This window comes from Mustela nivalis (assembly GCF_964662115.1).
Source record: "Mustela nivalis genome assembly, contig: HAP1_SCAFFOLD_1316, whole genome shotgun sequence".
Taxonomy (NCBI): domain Eukaryota; kingdom Metazoa; phylum Chordata; class Mammalia; order Carnivora; family Mustelidae; genus Mustela; species Mustela nivalis.
Window position 1 is genome coordinate 107,654 of NW_028135348.1, and position 19,790 is coordinate 127,443.

Genomic DNA, 19,790 nt, shown 5'->3' on the forward strand with positions numbered 1-19,790 from the left:
CAAGCTCGATACAGCAGGCCTTAGCCAAGTCAGGGTTGGAATTAAAAGTTTATGATACTTAATCCAGTGTTCTTTATATTGCACTGACTTTATATGGTACTTATAATAGTCATTCATTGTTATACCCCCAAGTAGGTTTAAAACGTGCCTATAGAAATAACACTGACTTCAGATGGATCATCTCTAGCTGGAGAAAGGCTAAATATGTCTAGCTAAGGAATTGGGGCTAACAAGGCAACAGAGAGCAGAGGTAGGCTTTTGTGTTTGGTCGATGGGGATGATTTTTACTGTACCTTTGTTTTTAATATCGGACCTTTCTCTGCAAATGTATGGATACAGCACAGAGACATCTATTACCTGTTTCTGAAACATCATCAAAAGCCCCATGGGCAGCAGAGTATAATGCAATGTGCCAACATGACAAGTGTGAAGTGTGTCAAGTCAGGGAACACCATAAATCCTCTATTCAATTCTCAAAGAATATGATACACAAATGTCCATTCATCTTGCTCTCTCACACTTCCACCATTTTCGAAGAAGGTGTCTGATAGGCTAGTGAGGGTTCCCTCTGTGCTGAGATCCGGAGGGCAAGACTCATTAGCCATGTGGCCATCTCTAAAATTATTACATCCAAACACTCAGGGAAAATAAGAACGTGAGGTAGCACACCATGCCTTGCTGCTATCATTTGTCAAAAACTGGCACCAGTTAGAAATGACACAGGATAACAAGTCCAGAAGCATCTAGAACAAACAAGAATGATTCATCACTGAAGACAGGGCAAAAACACACTCCCATCCATCCACATATCAATTTATACCAGCTATGAAAATAAGTACTGGTTCACATTCCCAAGGCCTGAAAAAAAAAATCAGGTGGGCCATAAGGAAATTATATAATAGTTAAAATATAAAACAGAGCTAAGAAAAAATTAAATGTGTTGTATTCTTCTCTATGTTTGCTCATCACTAGGCTTGGCTTATCAAGAAAAAAAAAGTTTGTGAAAGGAAGATCAGTATTTGAGTGCAGAAAAATATATGCATTCCCTACCCCTAGCTCGGCAACATCTGAAAAGGTAAAGAGAAATGGCAAGGGCATTCAAGAGAGGGGAAGGAGCCAGCTCAGCAAAAGCAGGAAAGATGACCAAGAGGAAGAGGGACTCTAAGATCTGAGAATGGGAAAACTTTGAACAATAACAGCAAACTTTATGAAGTGCTAGGCCTCGCTAAACGTTTCCCATGCAGTATCTCAATTTAAACTCACCAGAACAATATATGGATGGTACTATTATTGTCACATTCATTGATGAGGAAACTGAGGCACGGGAGGGATATGTGACTTGAAGGTTAAATATTTAAATTCAGGCCATCTGCCCCAGAGTTCATACTGTTAACAACTAAGCCAATAGCATTCAAACTTACTCTTGCACCAGAAATCCCTGGACACCTTGTTTAAACCCAGGTTGCTGGTCCCAGCCCCAGAGTTCCTGAATTAACAGGTGAGATCTGAGAATCTCCTTTCAAGTAAGTTCCCAGATACTGCTGATGCTCTTGACCCAGGGACCACACTTTGAGAACCACTGCACTAAGCTATGTTACCCTTTTAACAGGTGAGATTCTAGTTTGAGGAAAATTATAACACATTTAAATGCGTAGATTAAAGAAAAGAGATCAAGGTAGGATACAATGAAGAAACATACTGTAGCTCTAGCAATCTACTTTTCCAAAAATGTTGCAGTCGAAACTTAGAAACATTGTAGTGAATGCTGCAGGATATAGACAGAAATGCTGGCCTTTATATACTTAAAAAATAAAACTTTGGGGGCCTACAAATGAGGTAAGAGCATACAAACTTTTATAGGTAAAGCAAGGCAGACGGCTGTACCAGTAAAATCTTTTGGCATGTATTTAACTCCTAAGTATGCTTATGTCAAAAGGGAAAAAAATGAAAAGAACACTGTTGTGCATGTGTGGCCATAAAACAATACACTGTATCTATTTCTCAGCCAGCTTGCTAAAACAAAAACAAAACAAAACCACAAAACGATGAAGCAACATGGATAATCTTCTCCAACTCCATGTCAAAATCTGAGAATTTCATTTAAGTTTAGAGATCCAGTGAAACCCGTTGCCTTTGAAATGCATTACAAAAGTCAACTGGGACCCTCAAGAAAACTTATTCTTGGACCTCAAGAGTCATATTTAAACTGAGCTGTTTCTCTTAAATCTATACATTAACATGTATCTTCTATATCAGATATATAAAAGTAAAAAAGTTTTTACTCTCCACATGTGTGCACACACACATACACACACACAAACACAACATATAGAGCAAAAGTTTTTTCGTAATGCCAAGTATTTCCTATGTAATCAAAATATCTCCCAAGTCTGGGTAACTGTTTTTATTTGCCTCTACTGGTAGTTTTCACGTACAAAAACATACGCAAAATAAAATCGGCCACACACTCATTATTTGGATGCTTTCCATGACAAAGTTCAGAGGACACAAAGGGATTGGGCCTTACGATTGTATGAGGCTGACAGCCTAACTGGAGAGACTTTATGCTTTTACTTACATGTATGACTATGTCTCTATCTCCCAGAGTGTCTTCGTTTTAGACAATCATAAATATGCACTGAATCCAGAGGTCGGTGCCAAGCATTTCCTTATTCTTCCCCATGGAACCCAAGGTAAAGCCTACTACAGTAAGGCAGTTTGTGTCTCTTACCCCTGGAATAGTTGAAGTGAGGTGAGAGATATCAAGGGAGGGAGAAGAAAAGTATACATGCAAGGTCAAATATGGTTGATACCCTAAGTACATACGAGAGATATCACTGGGAAACTTAGTAAACCTTCTGAGAGGCTATGGGACTTCAGATTTGAGGAAAGATGAGAGATAAATGCGGGGAGGGAACATGCCAGCAGGGGGGTGCTTCTGAACAGGGCTTAGCAGGAACACTATTGATCTAGAATGTGCCTTTATGAAGAAGGTATTAACTACAGTAATGTGATGGGCAGCAAAGATGGAAGCAGGAAAAACACGGAGGGCAAGCTATAGAGAAGTATTCGTGAGCAGATCAGAAAAGGATGGGTTGTCATGTCACACCAAGGGTGACTTTGACTTTATAGGCATTAAAGAATCTGAGAGGAGAGACATAAACAAAGTAATGGTGTAAGAAGACGAGATGGCAGGGTATATTTGAGGAGAGAATATCATCTGGGAAACTACTGTAACAGACCAGATGAGAAGTAACAAGGACTCAAACAAAAATCAGGCCAGCAGGAATCTAAAGAAAGGGATGCCTGTGAGCAGGGAAACTAAGGAAAAAGCCCTGTTTTGGCTATGACTGTGCCTGAAGGAGAAGGAATAGCCAAATAAAGATGTCAAGCTTTTCAATCTCAGTGTCTGGCCAGAAACAGCAACGGAGGCCCAGATGGGTTAAATCACTCATGTTTAATCAATGGCAGGGTAACACTTAACTATTTGAAATCTCAGCTCAGCCTTTCTTCTAGTACATCATGCTACTTCATGCATGTTTCATACAAAGTGTTTTGAGTCTTCACATTATTCCATATCATAATAACTCTAAAACCATGTGGCACATCTTATAACAATAGCAAAAATAAAGCAGATTTTTTCTAGCTCTCAAGTTTGAATTGAAACGAGTAGCTTTATAAATTTTTATTTTTCAAATCCTAGTATGATTATTCATAATGTCCTAATTATGGATTTTTTTTTCTCAACAGAAACTGTGTGGTGCCTCATTCCCCAGACAGAGTAATCTCTTCTAAGTTCCTATTCTTCATTGAATCTAAAGGTTCTTTAGAGCAGGATTCCTCAACCTTGCCATTATTGACACTTTGAGCCAGATAATTCTTTGTTGTATGTCTTCACCTATATACTGTAGAACATGTAGCAACATCCCTGACCTCTACCCACTGATGCTGATAGCAGTCCCCACTCTAGTTATTACAATAAAAAATGTTTCCAAAGTCATTCCTAGTCAAGAACCACTGCCTTTGAGATATTTTTTTAAAGACTTGTATTAACGAAGATATTTCCATTTAACAATCCTTCTATTGAGAAAACCAAGTTTTGCTCCAGTAAGGTTGTGTTCTTACATCTGGAGAGACGTGCAGAAAGTCGGGAAGATAAGACTCAATCATCAGCTATCAAGTCCACCTCTGAGTTCCCTTTAATGGGATGTCACTACATCAGGAATGAAATGAAAGGTTATTTGCTTACAGATAGGACCCAAACGCCTTCTGTGGTCTTTAAGAAACATATGACAACAAACTGCTTTCCATGAACTCACTTTTCAATTAAAATCAAGTGTCTTTTTAGCTGTTTAGAAAGGATCTTGTCTCTTAGAACAACGACAACAAAAATTGCAACCACCTCCAGCTAATTTCAATGTCTGAGTCATAAGTCTCCCAAAGGTGACTCATAGTGGAGGACAGAGCTGAGCTCCCTGTCACTAAGGTCCCTGAGTATATAAAGCAAGACCAGGGAAATGGCCCTTTACTCAAGAAGGATGTGGCTATTACTACTACATACCGATCTACCCCGAACAGGCAGGCTTGGGAGAGAGTAAAATAACCAATAAGAGATAATGTGCCATCAACATCAAACTCTATAACTTCATCTTTCAGATTCATCAGGAACTGAGTAAAGAAAAAGGGACCTGTTACGTTTAATCCTAAACTGACAAGACATTTGTATTTATGTGGCGAGAAGTTACATGTGCCAAACAGGCTCCTGTCTTTCTTAAGTAAAAGCTTTGTGTCAGCTCTTCTGTTGACTCGCTCGCAGGCTGCTTTCTGGTCTCACTTGCTTTCCTATATATTTATATTGAAAGAATACATTCTCAGCAGCTTTTAGGCCCTTAAATGCATTTCAAGAGGAGACCAAGCCCAATCACTGTTACTTAATTAACACAATTGTGAAGACTTCAATCTAGCTACACAATAGCTTTCCTGACCTTGCAGAAGGAGGCACGACTTCATTATTGAGTATATTGTTTCCTATAAACATATAAAACCCCTACAATAACAATCCCATCAGCCGAAATGAAGTTATCTGAGAACAGAATTAAACTCTAAATGACCTTTTGCTCTACTCCGTAGCCCCCTATTAATAATTTCTAATCTAATCAGTGTGGATAAATGTACTAAGGCTGGTCATGCCAGGCACTGGGCCAGCCCGGCCAATTGCCGTCCATCTGATTCATTCCAGTCCAGAGCTCGTCTGGAAAAGACGCATCCCTCGCTGAGAGGCCACTGCCTGATTTCCTCTTTTGTTATCTTTTAGCGGCAAAGTCATGTCCTTGTAACTGATAGACACGTTTCTTTGTAAATAACCCTGGAGTGACTGATAGAGCTTTTGCTAGACAAAGGCAGCAAATAGCAAGGCATTACTCATGCCAAGCCAGAGAACACTGTGTCACGGCTGACAAATTTATGGGAGATATGAGCTCACCTTTTGCACAAATATATACTTTCCTGGCAAATTCATCACATGCTTTAATGGCCCCATACTGCATTTGTCAGCTGTCTGTCCCTGTGCCTTGTTGCCTTTGGTTTCCTGTCAAGGATTGTTTGTTGAAATCATCTAGCAGCCCCATTCTTCAGCAGTAAGACCCAAGAAAGATCAATGATGACACCTGTATTGATAATATTTTACATTCAACTATTTCGCTGATAAATCATTTTAACAATGCTGATATGTTTATTGAGTGTCTGCTGGCATCACAATTACATGGAAAGTGATACCAACTTAAATCTTTGCTTTGTTGGTCTGGATTTTCTTTCTCTCTTTTCATTTTCCCATAGTTAAATATGCCATGGAACAGGTTTGACTTCCCCATCTCAATAGAGAGCATGTGAAAACAGAGGAGGTGACCTTGCACTTCCACAAATTGGTTTGTTTTTTTTAAAAAAAGGAAAGAAATGGCAGCCTTATGGCTATCCTTGGTCAAGGGAGTAGTCATTAGAAGGAGAAGCTCTTAGGGCTCTGGTAATAGGATCTGTTTCTTGACCTCCCTGTTGGGTACAAAAATGCATTAGTTTATGAAAACTCTTCGGGCTTTTTCTCTTCAATATGTTCTTTTTTGGTTACATTGTACTTTACTAGAAAGTTGCACGTATTGCATGGAGCACTGGGTGTTACACGTACACAATGAATCTTGGAACACTACATCAGGAACTAATGATGTACCGTATGGTGACTAACATAATAGAATTAAAAAAAAAGAAAGTTGCACAAAAAATAGCAAACATACCGCTTATATACATGCACACACATACTATACATATGCAGGCTCAGATTCAGTATTCCCTACCTTGAAACTCTATATCACTTATAATCTCTTCAGTTTCTTCCTATAAATATCATATGTCAAACATGGAAAATATGTCTGACAAGCATTTTAGAAGTGATCATTTCACTACTACCCCTTAACCTCAACAGAATTTCAAAGTAAACCTTAGGGTTCTCAAATTCTTTAGCCTTTACCTTCTCTGTAGGAAACTTTCATCATGAACTCCAGGGTCTTTGTGAGGAAACAGAGACTGAGGCATCAATAAGAAGAGATCAAATTCTTCCTTGATTTCCCATTTGAATTACCTTTGATTCAAATCACATGCTCAATCCATGTCTATGAAACATTCAGATAAAAAACAAACATCCAAACAGAAAGGGGAAAAGTCAACTACTTAAACTGACTAACTTATTATTGGAAACATGTGGATGTATGGGCTTTCCAGAAGTCCTCCACAAGTCACTTTCTTGTCATTGGCCAAAGTTGCATCATATAGCTCCTCCACCTTCAAGGCAATCTGGGAAAGAGACTGACTGGTCAGCCTCTTCAGTCTCTACATAAGACGTAAGTAATGAGATGGCATGTGGGAATGAATTCTGAATTGGCCAACTCATAGTTCTAGCTAGACGAGCAAAAGCCGGAGCAAGCTATAGGTGAAATGAGTAGATAGGGAATGTCCAGGGAAGAATTTTTTAATTAGTGGTTTCAGCTTTGGATGTTCATTGTAATCACCTGGTTATCACCCACAGAGATTCTAATTTAATTGGGTTTAGGTGTGCCCCCCTTCCCACACTCTCCCTACAATCAGGATCTTTAAAATTTCCCTTAAGTGATTCCAATGTTCAGACAAAGTTGAGTGAGAGCTTCTGGATTATGCAGATAACTATAAAGACCTGTATGTCCAAAGAAAATAGCAAAAGTATTAGATGAATCATCCGCCATTATTTTTGTGGATTTGAAGTTGAAGATTAAACAAAGATTTCAAAAAAAGTGCTTATAGCTAGAAAAAGAGTAAGAATCTGGAAAAAAAACACCCTGATTTTACAAACACTTGAGTGATAAATGGATATTAGAACATGAAGAAGTTTATTTTTGAAAGTGGTATATTAATGAATTAACACTCAATTTAATACTTGGAACTATTAGCATAAAAGGTAGGCAGTCTTATTTCTATGATTAATGGAAAACTGTCACTGTTATATATTTACATCTTAGCTCACCACTTCCTAGCTGTGGTCTTGTGCAAACTACAGACTTCTCTGAAAACCTCAGTTTTCCCACTTACAGAATGGGGGAAATGATTGAACCTAACTCAAAAGGCTTGTTTTGAGGAGTTACTGAGATGAACTGAATGAAGCACTTAGTTCATGTCTGGCATATAGTAACAGCTCAATACCATCATTGTTTTGGGGAACCCAATCAGCATGCTCATTTACAAGCATTAGTGTTACCGAGAAAGAATTAGGAGGAATCCGATTTGAAAAACACTGAGGTGACAAATAACTCTTTCATAATGAGGTCTGACCACCTACTATTCAACTACCTGGGAACAAGATATTTTAGAATAGATACAAAATGCTGCTGGAGGGACTTAGGTTAAATATGATGAAAATAGTTAACCATGAAGGTAACAAAACATGACAATGCGTTGCTATAGGACACAACGGCCTCTCCTCCTAAGAAGGTCTGCTGTAGTAAGAGATGTTTTCATCTTTCTAGAATAGTATAGGTCATGAGCACGGTGAGTAAGTTAACTCTCAATATCCTTTTAGCTTTATGACTTAACAGTTGCTACCCAAAAATATAAACTCAAGGAGATGAAATTCAGATTTTAGTTTAGAAGTGATGTTATTGAGACCACTGGTTTGTTTGTGAAATGCCACAGCAAAATTTGCATTTCCTTTACAACAAGAAAGGTCTTGGCCTGAGTAGAGACAGAAAACTTACCCTGAAAAGCTGTACCCTCAAGAACTGGTGGGCAGAATGGGTGCCACAGCAGTCAGGTTGTAGGTCCAGGACCCTGGCTCTTCCTTTCCATCAGGTTGCAGTGCAGTTAGGTCCACACCATCCCAGGTGATTTGGGGTTTTGTTCCCTCACTTCAGGTACTCTTTAAATAAGAGAACTTGTCCATCTCTATTATGTCTGGCAGAGAGTAGATACTCAATAAATATTTGTTGAACGAGCCTAATCATTCTGATGAAAAGAGACTCCTTTGTTCTTTTGGGCCACTGGGTTTGCCATTTACTAAATGGTCTGTGGCTTCCTGGTCTGACAAATTTATGGCACCTGTTTATGTCTTTCTCACCCACAGGTTTCAACCGAATACCTGTGGCTATACTTACAAAAGGTGGCCAGGAGGACCCATCCATTTTGGCAAGTACCTCTGGTCTGAAAGGTACAAATCAGAACTTTCACCACATTCCATCTGGCACTCACTGGTCGTGCCAACACCTCAGAAGCCAGGCTTGGGCCATTTATTACCACGTGGACACACACAGACCACTATGGAAAATGGAATTTTTGAACCACCCTGAATGACCTGCCTATATGTGTAGACAGCCATGGTCACCTTTTCCCCATATATTGGTTGTGCTGACTTCAATGTGGTTCCTATTATGCTGTTATTTTCCTTTAAAAGTAAAATTTCTTTTGGAAGGCTGGAAATTTCTGAAATGATTTCACATCTACTCTTTGCCCTCACCTTCCACAGAGCTGCTCATAATGTGAATATTAATCAGTGCATAGCAAAAGGAAAAAAATCCTTATTATTATTGTTATTACTATTCATTTCCTTAGAATCCCAAGGAATTCTTCACACAATCTAGAGTAAACCATTAGGATGAAATAATTATTTTCAATGTGATTGTTCCTGTGAAGGTATGGATTGAGAAATCTTGCTCTGTCTTTCCTGGAAATGGGTGCTAGACTCTAAGAACAGTGACTTTTCCTCCAACCACAGAAATTACCACTTTTATGTAATCAGCAGTGGGAGTAAATCTGTTAAACTTTTGTCATTTCTCTCTACTACATTTTTGTAGGTCTTCACCAGCAAAGTTGAGATTTCTTCATCATTTTCAGCAGGTTTTTTTTTTTTTTCTATCATTAATGAGGAAAAATTGAGGAGTTTTCTGATGGTATTCCCAAGTGACAAAAATATATACCCAAGACCTCACACTACAGAAGGAAGAAACAGAAAATAATTATTTCATTATAACTCCTGCCTCAAAAATACCAGGTACTTAACATAACATTACAAACATTACACCCCATGTTAGTTATCTTTCTTACGTGTGAATCTTATCTCCTCATATAATAAGCTCCCTGAGGAGAAAGAGACCACCATTTATTGAGAACAAGCCATAGCCCACTATGTACTGTATTCTACATATTACCAACAGCACTGTGAGGTCATTAGAGATGAGGAAAGTGTGGGAGGTTTGAGTCATTCTTCCAAATGCACACAGTGACCAAGTCATGTTTCCCACCCTCTGCCCCCAACCCTGTGCTTGAGATTGTCCAGGCACTCTGAAGTTTTACTAAGCAACACAGACCAGCATTGATAATTTTCATCAAGAGATTACTACTCTGAGCCTAGTATTACCAGAATGTCTGTTACTGCAGCACTCCTGAGAACTCTGCAGTCACCTTTGACCTTGCAAACTGCTTTAGCTTTAAATATCAACATTGGCTCAGGTTTCCATCCCATTTATTTTGAGAAAACTAGTGTCCTCCACATCATCCCAATATTCATTAGTCATTTTAGCCCAAAGTTTATTGAATGTCTCTGGGTGCCCAGCATTCTACCTCCCTGAGAGTGCCAAACAAGCTAGAGTAAGTCCCTTCCCCCATCAAGCTTACATGCCACTGGAGCTGTTAGTTACCAATTGTGGTGTAAGAAATTACCCCCATTACCCCCAAACTTAGTAACTCTGAACAACACTCATGTATCAGTTCATAGTTTCTAAGGGTTAGCTGGGGGCCTGACTCAGGGTATGGATTAACTGGGGGCCTCTGACTCAAGGTCATAAAGCTACAAAGCATCAACTGGAGCTTATAGCCTTCTCAAGGCCCAGCTGGAAGACAATGTGGTTCCAGGCTCATTCGTGTGGCAGTTTATAGGTCTAGGTCCTTGCTGGCTGTCGACAGACAGTGAGGGAGAGAGGGTAAGAGAAGGCACAATGGAGGGGTGCCTGGGTGGCTCAGTGGGTTAAGCCACTGCCTTCGGCTCAGGTCATGATCTCAGGGTCCTGGGATCGAGCCCCACGTCCAGCTCTCTGCTCAGCGGGGAGCCTGCTTCTCTCTGCCTCTCTGCCTGCTTGTGATCTCTCTGCCAAATACATTAAAAAAAAAAAAAAAAAAAAGAGGGCACAATGGAAGTCACAGTCCTTTTGGAACCTAATCCCATCACTTTTGCTGAATTATAGTCATTAGAAAGAAATTACTAGGTCCAGCTCCAGCTGAAAGTCAAGATGGTAGGAATTTGCATAAGAGCATAAACCAGAAGACAGGGATCATTGAGGCTGCCAAGCACAGAGAGGCAGATAAGAAGTATACAAATAAATAAAAACTGAAGGCGATGAAAAGTGCGATGAAGAAAAATGAAGCAGGAAGAGGAAGTCAGGGGTTGAGGAAGAAGCATGGTCAAAGGATCATACATGGGTGACATAAAAGCTAAGACCTTGAAGATATTTGGGAACCAGCTATGCCAGAATCTGGACAAAGAGCATAGCAGGCAGAGGGGACATAACAATGTATATAACCCTGAGATAGTATGGGCCTTCACATGTTGGACAAGTGACAAGGAGGCCAGTGTGGGCAAATCAGGAGGGAGGTGGAGGGTATAAGAGACAAGGCCAGAGGGGCAGCCATGAGCCAGGGCACATGGGGTCATCTTGACCAAAGCAGAGAATTTGGACTTTATTCTAAAAAGGATGGGAAATCATCATGATCTGAGTTATAGTACTTCACCAGCTTTATTGAGGTATGATTGACAAATGAAAATCTTGTATATGTTTTTGATATATGTATACATTGTGAATTTATTATTGTGATTGGCTAACTCACATATCCATCACCTCACCTGACACAGCTACGATTTATTTCTGTCTGTGTTAGGGACACTTGAGCTCTACTCTCTTAGTAAATTTCAATAATAATAGATTATTATTAACTATACTTACCATGATTTATACTAGGTTTACATAACATATTCCTCTTATAATGGAAGTTTGTATATTTTTATCAGCATCTCCCCATGTCTCCCAGCTCCCAGCCCTGCAATACCATCATTCTACTCTCTGTTACTCTAAGTTCAACATTTTTAGATTTCACATATAATTGAGAACATGTAGTATTTGTCTTTTTGTGGCCAGTTTACTTAGCATAATCCCCTCAAGGTCCATCCACATCATCTCAAATGGCAATATTTCCTTCTTTTTTAAGGCTGAATACTATTCCATTGTGTAATACACACCACGTTTTCTTTGTCCGTTCATCCTTAGACAGACATTCAGATTGTTTCCATATCTTGGCTACTGCCAGTAATGCTTTAATCAACAGGGGCATGCAGATACCTCCCAGAGATAGCAATTTCATTTCTTTTGGATACAAACCCACGAATGAGATTGCTGGACCAAGAGAAGTTCAATTCTTAATTTTTTAAAGGAACATAGATAGTATTTTCCATAATAGCTGTATCTTTTTATAGTCTCATCAGCAGTGTATAAAGGTTCCCTTTTCTCTGCATCTTTACTAACATTTGTTACCTTTTCACTTTTTGATAGCAGCCAGCCTAATGGGTGTGAGGTGATATCTCACTGCGGTTTTAATTTGTACTTCCCTGATGACTAGCGATGTTGAACACATTTACATACACCTGTTGGTCATCTGAATGTCTTCTTTGCAAAAATATCTAGTCAGGCTTTTTGCTAATTTAAAAAAATTAGGTTATTTATTGGTTTTGCCATTGAGTTATATGAGTTCTATAGTGAGTTTATATTGCACTGTATTTGGGGTATTAATCCCTTGTCAGATACACAGTATGCAAATATTTTCTCCCATTCTGAAGAATTTTTTTCTTTTTTGCATTTTGTTGATGGTTTCCTTTGCTGTGCAGACTTTTTAGTTTGACATAGTCCCACTTCTTTATTTTTGCTTTCATTTCCTGTGCTTTCAGTGTCAAATGCCAAAAAAATAAAAAATAAAAAAAATAAATCACTGCCAAGATGCTTGTTGTCAAGTACTGGTAAGGAAATTTTCCCTCTGTTTTCTTCCAGGAGTTTTATAGTTTCAGGTCTTACCTTTAATTCTTTAATCCATTTTGAGTTGATTTTTTTCTGTATGGTGTAAGATAAGGGTCCAGTTTCATTCTTTTGCATGTGGATATCCATTTTTTGGCACCATTTATTAGAGACTATCCTTTGCCCATTGCATATTCTTAGTGCTTTTGTTGAAGATTAGTTGAGCAAGATTGCTCCAGCTATTCAGGAGCTTTTGTAGTTTCATATGAATTCCAGGATTGTTTGTTTGTTTGTTTTCTATTTCAGAGAAAACATCACTGGAATTTTGATAGAGATTGCTTTGGGTAGATCTTCACAATATTAACTTCACCACACTATTAACTCTTCTGATCCATGAACACGGGATATCTTTCTATTTATTTGTGGGCTTTTTTTCCTGTTTCTTTCCTCAACATTTTATAGTTTCCAGTGTACAGATCTTTTACTTCCTTGATTAAATTATTCCTAAGTATTTTATTTTTTTGATGCTATTATAAAAGGAATTGTTTTCTTAATTCTTTTTTGGGTAGTCTGTTGTTGGTGTACAGAAATGCCACTGACTTTTATGTGTTGTTTTTGTATCCTGCAACTTTTCTGAATTCATTCATTAGTTCTAATAGTTTTTTGGGTGAAGTCCTTAGGGTTTTCTGCAAAGAGAAAATTTTACTTCATTTTCAATTTGGATATCTTTTATTTTATTTTTCTCCCTTAAGTAATTGCTGTGGTTGGTCTTCCAGTACCATGTGGAGTAGAGGTGGTAAGAGTGGGTCACTCTTAATAATGTTGAATATTTTATTTTATTTTTTTTTTTAAATTTTTTATTTTTTATAAACATGTATTTTTATCCCCAGGGGTACAGGTCTGTGAATCAGCATTCACCAAAGCATATACCCTCCCCAATGTCCATAACCCCACCCCCCCTTCTCCCAACCCCCCTCCCCCCAGCAACCCTCAGTTTGTTTTGTGAGATTGAGTCACTTATGGTTTGTCTCCCTCCCAATCCCATCTTGTTTCATTATTTGGAGGCTAGGGATCAAAAAGAATTCCCTCAACTACATTTCAAGTATAGTTTGATTTGGTGATATTACTAACAAGTATTTATCTATTCAAATAATTAAATATGACACTTTTATTAGATAAATAAATACAGATCTTCTCTGAAAAGAATACACAGAAACCGTTTAATCTTAAAATTCCCTATCTGTTCAACTTAACAGGCTATCAAGTAAAAAGGGTTTTACTACTAATGTAAAAAGAAAAAAAAAGAGTGGGTCACTCTTCTGAGTTGAGTGTTACCTTGTTCTTGATCTTAGAGGTAAAGCCTTCAGCTTTTCACCGTTGATTATGATGCCAGGAGTGAGCCTGTTGTATATTTTCTTTATTATGTTGAGGACATTGCTTTTATATATTTTTTTAAAAGATTTTATTTATTTATTTTACAGACAGAGATCACAAGTAGGCAGAGAGGCAGGCAGAGAGAGGAAGGGAAGCAGGCTCCCTGCTGAGCAAAGAGCCCGATGCGGGACTCGATCCCAGGACCCTGAGATCACAACCTGTGCCGAAGGCAGCGGCTTAACCAACTGAACCACGCAGGCACCCATTGCTTTTATATTTAAATCATTGAGAGTAGTTATCATGAAAGAATATCGCATTGTGACAAATGCTTTCTCTGTACTTGTTGAGATAACTACATGATTTCTTCATTCTATTAATATGGTGTACTACATTTATCAATGTGCATATGTTGAACCATCTTTATATCCCAAGGATAAGTCCCAGTTGATAATGGTATATAATCTATTTACTGTGATGCTGAAAATTACATTTTTAAAAGTTCCCCCAATTGCTGGTATTTTGTTGAGGATTTTTGTAACTATATTCATTAGTGATAGTGGCCTATAGTTCATTTGTTTCTTTGTTTTTATAGTGTCCATACCTTCTGTTCTGTCTTTGAAGGGAAATTCCTAAGACTTATATGTCTTCTTTCAATCCTGCAAAGCCATTCTTGTACTAAGACCCTCCCAAAGAAAGTTTCCTGAATTGTTCAAATTTTTGTGTCTTCTCCCAATCCTGCAGAGTTGGATTTCTGTATGTGCTCATGAACGATCTATAAAGACTTGCACTTACTGTTTGCAGGGTTGCACTTGAGGAAACAACCTTGCGAGGTGGGTGAATCATGCAGAGAATAAGGGGTGACTGTGAACCAGTTGAGAGAGGTCCACAGGAGCTGAGTCCTAAGCAGCTGTGAGGAACTTCCCAATGGCATCCACAAAGCAGGTTAGTAATATCTGTAGCCCTTTGATGAGTTCTGAGTCCTGGGTGCTTTGTTCCCTGTGTCTCCCTACCTTTAGAAGTGCCCATCACTTAAGTATTCTGAGTGGGGCAAGAAAAAAGTGGGTCTCTTGAGCAGACTCTTGCCTGGCTGGGGAATATGGGCATTCATTTGCTGTGCTCTGACTTTCCTCTGTGGGAGAAATCAGAGGCTGCGGGAGTTTCTGTTGGCACGAAACTGTGGTGCTTTGGGGAAGGGGCAGCATGGATAAAGTAAAACTTTATCTTTTCCATTATATTTTCTTCTTACCTCAATGCATCTATTCTTGGATTTTTTTTTTTTTTTCTCTAGTTCTTCCTCTAGACTACTGGACTCCCACAATAGTACTCTCATCTGTAGGTGGTTGTCAAAATGAATGTTTTAGAAAACTCTTATTTCACCACCTGCTAATTTACATTTTTAAAAGTTCCCCCAATTGCTGTTATAGAGCATAGACTGTAACAGGGCAAGAGGGAGAACAGCAACACCAGCTGAGAGATTATTTTAGTGGGGCCTATGAGATACATGGCAGCTCTGACATGAGTAGAGAAGTCTCAGGGGCTTAGCTGTCTCTTAATTTCCTCCTCCTCTAGATTCTGCTTCACCTGAATACTGACTCTCTACCAAGAGAGTCCATCTCCTATGACAATCTTTTCATGAGCCTAGGTGGATCCTGATGTGGAAAGCAACCCCATATCCTTCTAATTCTTTTACCAAGCAATCACCAACATAAGGAGCTATGTGTGGCTGACTCTACTTAAGTCCAGGGGTACCTCATGGGGCTTATGTTCTAGCACTGGACAGTGCAGCAAAATTTAAAATGTAATATCGAATTGCTGTTCTGAAAAGCCCTACCCATTAACCCCAAACAGCCCCAATATCCAACATGTTGTCTTACCACTCTCTCTTCTTTGATCTCCTTGAAGTTCAATGCTTCCAGATTTTGTGTCCCTCATTTCCTCTTTCAGGCCACTCACACTAACATTCCACATCTTTTTACCGAAGAGCAATTTGGCAACTCCTTTATTTTGCTTCCTTCCTTTAGATCCTGATTTGAGGCTTAACTTTTCACAGCCAAAATACCTCTATTAAGGTGTTTTGCCAAACAATATCAATAGCCACTCTATTTTCTGAAGCAGGAGACTTGGATGTTTTTACACTTCTCTGACACTTAGTTGGAAAGTTAGTAAACAAAGGGGAGATGGCCTGGAAAGGACTTCAGAAGCGGATTCAGAGCATGAACCACCCCTTAAAGATGAAAAAGGTGATGAAAGAAGCTATATGCAAAACAGCTAAAGCAATAATGTTTCCTTGCCAATATGTATTTTCAGTTTTTAATGTTTGTTATTACCCAGGGAACACAAATGCCCCTATGGATGTGAAAGTCATTATAATTCCACCTCTCCCATCCCCCAACCTCCATACCCTTTGGCAGCCTCATACATTCTAGTCACTGTAAACTCAATTTTCCAGAAAATTTCAAGAAAACTAGTTTACTACCCTCTTCAACCATTTATATTCATTTTGGCTTATTGTATTAAGAGTCTAGGTACCTTTGAGTGTTCAGACTCTGTTAACAATGTCCCAGTTCAGAAATGTAAGAATGATTGTGGAAAAATTAATTTCTGATTCATGTAGCAAGAGAGTGAGGCATGTTGACTCGAGTATTAGTTTTTCCAAGAACTTTTGCTGCCAGATTGTATTTACAGAATGTCATCATTTTCCAAAACATTATCATTTCTTTTTTCAGATCATGCCTTCTGACTAGAGCAGATTATTTGGGGAGGGCTTATACATAATGATAGCCTGAATCCCTTCACTTATAAAATTGCATAGTGCTTGGCTCATTAATGGCTGTTGAAAATGCTAGTCTAGTAAAACCATGAGAAGAGTTTTTATCTGGGGTATTTAATTGCTGAAACCAAACTGGACCTGTTCCCCAACATTATTTGAGATAAGCAATCAATCCTGGTGCTAGGTGTTCCTCAAGGCAGATGTTGGGAAGGCACTATTCTAACTGGACATAATTTGGTATTACAACATTAACATCTTAGGGTTCTGCTTCACTCCCTGAACTTGGAAAAGCCATCAACTTGTTTATTCAACTCCATTTGGGCAATGGATAAATTCCATTGAGGGCACAGACTCAATTCCAAATGACAATAACAAGTACATAATATAATCCTAATATAAAGGATTTAAGCATCTGTCAATGCCCCAGTGAGGACACGGGACTTTCAAGGTTAAGTATTTGGCAAAGTTGCGAGCTGGAAATAAAAGACTAAATGAATGCCAGGGAAACACCTCTTCATAATTACAAATCTTACAGCTATCTGTGTTGTTTTGTTCTCCGACCTAGGTCCTGGTTTGAGACCTCGTGGAAGAAATACACGTAGAAGAACACAGACGTAAAGCTGCTGATTTACCTAAGATCTATTCCTATAGTCTGAGGTTGAGCAGAATCAGGTTTCAGGGGATATTAGAGTGTTCTGGCCCAGACTGGACTTCAATTTCCCCTTGATAATTATGCATTCATGTGTGTGTGTGTGCATGCGTACATGTGTTTGAAGACTTCACAAATTATATCCAATAACAAGGCTGATTATCAGAATCACTTAAGGAGCTTTTAAAAATACAGATGCCCAAACTTACCCACCCTGAGACCCAGGAATCTGTACTTGTAAAACAGGTGTTCATCCAAGTGACTGATTATTAATTCTGGTTAGAACCACTGTTCTAATATCCATTCCTCACCCCACTCTCACCACTTCTCTGCTGGCTCTCTTTTAGGTGCTCCTCTTTCCATGGGCAATCATTATTCTTCTAGCTTCTGAAATTTTGCAATAACCAGATAGGTGTATAGCCAGGTAAACTAATGTTCTATAGTTCCTGGGGAATCCTCAACTGCAAACTGGTCAAGCACTGTCCAATGATCCAATGAAAGGATTACAAATCTTTATTGGAACGGATTCTTTTTTTGTTGTTTTTAAAGAAGATTTATTTATTTGTTTGAGAGAGGGAGAGCAGTGGGAGGGGCAGAAGGAGAGGAAGAGAGAATCCTCAAGCGGACTTTCTGGTGAGTGTGGAGCCCAACATGGGGCTCAGGCTCACGATCCTGAGATCATGGCTTGAGCCAAATCAAGAACTGGATACTCAACCAACGGAGCCACCTAGGTACCCTTTTGTGAACTGATTCTGAGGCAAATACAGAGGCAGAGTTTGGGGCAATGTCCTAAATGCTGTTAGTGGTTCCAGCATCTTAAAACAAACCAATTTTTGATTTTTGAGGTAAAGTCTGACAAAGAATTGTTTCCTTGTTTAAAGAAGACAAAGGACTTAAAATGCATTACAAACACTTTAAAGTACATGTTCTTACAAAGCTTCATGAGCTAACTCTAAATGTTAGCTATAAATGAATCAGAAACATATGGTTGCAACTTTTCTCTACATACAAAAGAGACTAAAAATTCAGGGGAAAAGAGCTAGAGACAAACGTGGAGTTAATTTTCCAAAGGCCTAGCTGCTGGGCTAGGCCAGTGGTTTAGAACACTTTCTGAAAACTCTAAGTTACCAGGTTTTATCAACTCTTTTTAGCTTAGCTATCAGAATCTACAGATATCTAAGAAGAATCAGAGTCAAATGAAAGTCTCAAACAAATTCTAACCAGAAGTAGTTTTCAAACTACAATCTAATTATTAAAAACTTGCGGAGGACAGAATGTAAAAAAGATGGAGACATACTCAAAAAAATGCAAAGCTGGGCATCCATTAACTTTCAAGCATTTTTTAATAAAAAGAGAGTACTACAAATTGAATGATAGTTGAACAAATCAATTGTTGCTGAAGAATTTTTCCCTAATTAAGTCCTGATGGCTTTACAATGCAGTAAAGAATGTATTGGGCTTTTGACAACTCTTTCCATTCCCAGTGAAAGGGGAAGACAGCCCAGAAAATCACTTAGGAAGACCCGGACAACAGATGGTACAGCAGAATTGAACAATGATCTCAATAAGTGAGGCCTCAGAGACAAAATGATGCATTCTGCAGCTGGATATCATAAAACTTAGGTACCAGTGGTGCACTGCTATGACCACTAAACCTATATTCTTTTAAAGCCACAAGCCAGTGTGTATGACCAGTCAAAGCCCTATCACTTGCCGGACAAAACTGTGGGAAACTTCTGGGGTTTGCAAGGAAACAAAACTCCCTAGGTTTTCTACAGTATGACTATTACCTTAAGCAAGTCAAAATCCCTCTGTCTCAATTCCCTATGTAGGGGTGGCAACACCATCTATTCCATGTATCTCATACAAGGATCCAAAATGAAAAAAGAAATTGCTTTTAAGTGTAAAAATGCTATAGTCAAATAAGCTTGTATTCTGTAAAAAAGAATGGACACATTTTAGTGCTTACATTTTTAACCCAGTGTGCTGGATTAAAGATGCTGCAAATTCTTTGACCCTCCTCCGATTGAGAAGAAGCTTCTGTAGCTTTTTCCTCTTGGAACTGGACAGACTCTGTGACTGACTGACTGATAGAAAATGGTGGAAGTAACACGGCTCGTTTCCAGGTCCAAGATGTTAGGGATGGATTCTAATTTCTGTCACTTGAAATACTCTTAGAACCCAGTCTCCATAGTTAGGAAACTCAAGCAGCGCCACAATGAAACCTATACGGAGAGAAGCATGGGCCTCTAGCTAGCAGCCTAACTAAATGCTAACAGCTTGATAGCCATGTGACTGAGCCATCTAGAAGAGAATCTTCCAATTTCTAATTGAGATGTCCCAACTGATGCCACTGACCTCTACCCAAATTGCTGACTCATGAGTAAAATAAATGGTGTTAGTTTTTTTTTAAAGTCACTAAATTTTAAAGTGA

The 19,790-nt window shown here is 38.8% G+C and overlaps 2 long non-coding RNA genes across 4 annotated transcripts in view; one reads left to right on the forward strand and one right to left on the reverse strand.

Moving 5' to 3' along the window:
• The window catches only part of LOC309857809, a 112,842-nt gene extending 104,377 nt beyond the window's left edge, over positions 1-8,465 (reverse strand). For all 3 annotated transcript variants that reach the window (XR_014307921.1, XR_014307922.1, XR_014307923.1), the window contains exon 1: positions 8,271-8,465. This is a non-coding gene — a long non-coding RNA (uncharacterized lncRNA). The remainder of the gene's footprint in view (positions 1-8,270) is intronic.
• A 949-nt stretch (positions 8,466-9,414) lies between these two features.
• LOC309857812 lies at positions 9,415-17,835 on the forward strand. Its single transcript, XR_014307926.1, has 3 exons — positions 9,415-9,559; positions 14,739-14,879; positions 17,273-17,835. It is a non-coding gene; the product is annotated as an uncharacterized lncRNA (long non-coding RNA).
• The last annotated feature ends 1,955 nt before the right edge of the window (positions 17,836-19,790 follow it).